Source organism: Lepidothrix coronata, unplaced genomic scaffold (assembly GCF_001604755.1).
Source record: "Lepidothrix coronata isolate B3197 unplaced genomic scaffold, Lepidothrix_coronata-1.0 Scaffold105, whole genome shotgun sequence".
NCBI lineage: Eukaryota > Metazoa > Chordata > Aves > Passeriformes > Pipridae > Lepidothrix > Lepidothrix coronata.
The window spans coordinates 1,845,789-1,849,516 of NW_016690285.1; the positions used below are offsets into that span (position 1 = coordinate 1,845,789).

The following is a 3,728-nucleotide window of genomic DNA, read 5'->3' on the forward strand; positions in this document are numbered from 1 at the left end:
GGGCGGGGGCCTGGCGGGAAGGCGGGGACAGGGCGGGGACGCGGGGGGGTGCTCTTGACGTCACGGGAGGGGGCTGTGCGTGCTCGTGACGTCACTGGGGCGCCGTGTGGCCTCGTGACGTCACGGGATGGGTGCTGTGCGTGTGCATGTGACGTCATGAGGCGGAGAGGGATCGCTGTTGGTGCCCGTGAGGTCACAGGGAGGAGGGGGGCGGTGCTGAGGGTGCCCGTGACGTCACGCGCCGCCATGTTGAGGAGGTGGCTGAGGGCAGAGCTGGTCCCGCCTTCCCCGTTTCCCTGGGCGGGCGCTGTCGCTGAGGGGTTTCCCTCCTCCGCGGGGCCAAAACCGAAATAAAAGTTGTCTGAGGGCACAAACTGTGTCGTGTCAGTGCGCGTGGGGAGGGAGGAGGGCGGGGAAATGGCGCCCGACGGGGAGAGTGCGGCCAAGGGGGGGCTGTGGTTGAGGAGATGGAGGTGGGTAATGGCTGAGGAGATGGGGATGGGGCTGAGGGGCCGAGGGGTGTTATGGTTGGAGATGGTGGGACGGGGGGCTGTGGGTGAGGAGATGGAGGTGGGTAATGGCTGAGGAGATGGGGATGGGGCTGAGGGGCCGAGGGGTGTTATGGTTGGAGATGGTGGGATGGGGGGCTGTGGGTGAGGAGATGGAGGTGGGTCATGGCTGAGGAGGTGGGGCTGTGGCCGAGGCGATGGTGGCAGGTTGTGGTGTTTCCCTGTGGGGCTGTGGCTCTGGGAAGGGGGGATGTCTCAGCGAGGGCCCAGCTTTTTGGGGTGCGTGGCTGAGGGGGAACGAAGGAGGTGACAGTCCCCAAAAAGCCCCTTCCTGGGCACACCTGAAGGCCCCCTGTCCCCGTCCCCGCTGTGGCATCACCAGGGCCTGGCAAGGATCCAGGGGCCCCAATCCTGGTGTCCCTCTTTCTTCCTGGGAATGATGAGCCTCCACATGAGCTCAGAGCAGGGGTGAGTCAGGAATTTGTGCCCAGCACCACGTTCCTCTGGAATTTGCACCATCATCCCTCTGGGAGCCGTCGTGATCCTGAGTCACCATCCTGCCGAGTCACCACATTAGTCACAGCCTGAGTTCTTCCCTGAGAACTCTTGGAACAGTGAGGCAGAGCAGCGGCAAAGGGGCTGGTTCTGTGAAAAGGGCAGGAATGTGGGAATAATTGGAATTAGATGATCTTTAATGTCCCTTCCAAACCACTCCAAGATTCCTGAAAGCTTCCTCTGTGATTCAGTGATGTTTTCCCGCCCACTCACCTCAAATTTAAGAGGCTACATTCCTTTCTTCTGCAATATGAATGTATTGAAATAGGTATGAAAGTATAAAACTTAAAGATACTGAAGTTTCACCTAAACACATGAAAAAAAAATTACTATATTTTGCGAGGAATTTTAGTTTACATATTAGAAACGAAAATTTTATTTGAAGAACACACCGACGTTGCTCCGAAAATTTAGCAGAGTTTGTATTTTTCGAGTGATTTTTACATCAAAACGTTTATTTTTGGGGGTTATCAAATGCGCTTTTTGAGTCTGAAGTTGCTTTATAAGAGACCTTTAAGTTCATTAAGCCCAAATTGCTGGGGAGACGGTGGAGATCCAATTAGTGGCTCTCTTGCCCGGCTGTTCCCTTTAATTCCCATTTTCCATGGATTCAGACTGTCTGCAGGTGTCGCCGTTGCACCACATTCCCGGCCGTCCTCGTCCATCCCGAACTAACTGCTGGGAATGAACTCGGTCAGGTTTTTAAGGCAAAATGGAGCGTCTTTCCAGCTGTAATTCCCTAATTACATCGAAACTTCTAATTTCGCTTAATGAATCGCGCCGAGAATGGCACTAATTTGTTTAATTGCCTAAAAAAAAAAGCGAGGACGAAGCCATTTGTGCAGAAAAGCACCGAACACTGATGTTGTCTGGCTGAAGGAGGGAATTGTAATGGATCCTGTGTCATTCCAGATGGTGAGTTTTGTCCTTTATTGACTCCATGGATCCCACGTGGTGCAACAATCGCAGCAGCTGCACATGGAAATGAATGGATGGCTCTTCCATATCCATTGGTTTTGTCACCTTCAATCACATTTTCATGGACTTTTGCTCTGTTTTTTGCCTGGTTGTGGTGGGATAACGCATCCAGGACCTGCTGTTCCTCCTGGGAATGAAAGACTGGGAAGGATCGTCCACTGGGTCTGAGCTTCCCAGGTTCAAGCAGGATAATTTCCAGTCCAGAAGCATCTCCAGAACTTCTGCTCCGGGTGACACCACAGCCAAAGCCACAGGACGATTCCCAGTGGGAAAATCCCACAGCAAATTCTAAAATCCCCGGTAATGATAAGACCTGGGAAGAGGAAAATCTTGGGGCACTGACAGTTATCCAGGAGCAAACCATTCATTAAGGAAAAGCAGGAAGCACTTGAGAGGAGGACAGAAAAACACTCTTAAAAAATCAGTTATTTCCAAACCTGTTTTTCCAGACTCCGGATCTGGGAATCTGTTTATCCCTGAGCAGGCTGTGCCCCCACATCCCAGCTGTTCTGCCATCACCAGGGACAGCCACCTGCAGATTTGGTGTCCGTATCCCTACGGATCTGTGGGGTCCATGGGAAGTCGGTGCTTCCCCCTCCTCACCTCCCTGTCCCACATCCAGGGGCCAACTCGGCTTTCCCAGTTGTCATAATATTTAAACTCCAGCCTTTTACTTTGGCAACAGATGTTTTAAAGGACAACTTGTATTCCCCAAAGTGCTTTGGGAGCCCTGGGGGAGCTCCCAGGAAGCTTTTTCCCGGCGCACAGAAGCCACTTGCTCCGGCTTCCAGCTTTGTTTTGAGGCTGGCTGGATCCTCTGGATTTCTCCAGCTGCCCCCTCGTTTACTTTGTGGTTTATTGAAATATCTGTTTCCTCTTTCTGGTCTCTCTCCTCAGTGCTCCGTGTGGGAGTCACGCCGACAGAAAACCGATGGAACAGAGAAACGCTGGCAGTGATTCCATGTAAAGCATTCCAAGATGTGAGCGAGGAGCTCTTGGGATGGTGCTGGAACTCTTGGAACTCCAGGTGAGGCTCCAGACACAGGCCTGGGTGAGAAAACCACTCTTTAAAGTGTTAAAAGTTCTGTGTTTTTACAGCTCTGCTCAGCAGCTGGACACGCTTTGTATCCGTCACGATATTCCTGCCTGGAAAACGACGCTGCCTGAGCCAAGTATGGAAACACTGGGGTGTTTTTAATACCTGATTTCACTGTACACACGGTCTGATGCCACTTACATGGAACATCCCCTGGCTGGTTAAAGGATGTTTGATTCATTATTGTTCATTATTTGGCTTTTGTTGCTCAGCTCAGGCGCCCGAGTTCCCTCATAAAAACGTCTCCGACACTTTTCCAAGCGTGGCCGTTGCAGCACCTTTGGAATACATTTGTTTTAACTGGAATGCATTTCTTTTTCTAATCACACTTTATTTGCTTGTTACACTGTGGGACTCCTCTTCCTCACACCAGCTGCCACAGGGGAGATGAATCCCACATTTTCCCCACTTCCATGCACAGCTCCCACCCAGTGTCTGCATCCAGCAGTCCCTGAATGCAGGGAGATGATTCCAATGGCAAAAGACCTGGTCCATGGGTGTTGCCCTGGGGTCTTGTTGTGCCCTTCCAAAAATTGGCCTCAGCCAGGGCAGGGTTGTGCCAACAGGATGGGGAGCTCCTTCTGGAGCAG

At 52.1% G+C, this 3,728-nt stretch overlaps 1 long non-coding RNA gene across 2 annotated transcripts; it reads left to right on the plus strand.

Annotated features, from left to right (window-relative positions):
* Positions 1–59: 59 nt before the first annotated feature.
* LOC108501630 lies at positions 60–3,416 on the plus strand. 2 transcript variants are annotated; one of them, XR_001876236.1, is made up of 3 exons: positions 60–473; positions 2,940–3,069; positions 3,141–3,416. It is a non-coding gene; the product is annotated as an uncharacterized LOC108501630 (long non-coding RNA). The 2 variants fall into 2 exon arrangements; XR_001876237.1 differs by lacking the exon at positions 60–473 and adding an exon at positions 533–570.
* Positions 3,417–3,728: the final 312 nt, after the last annotated feature.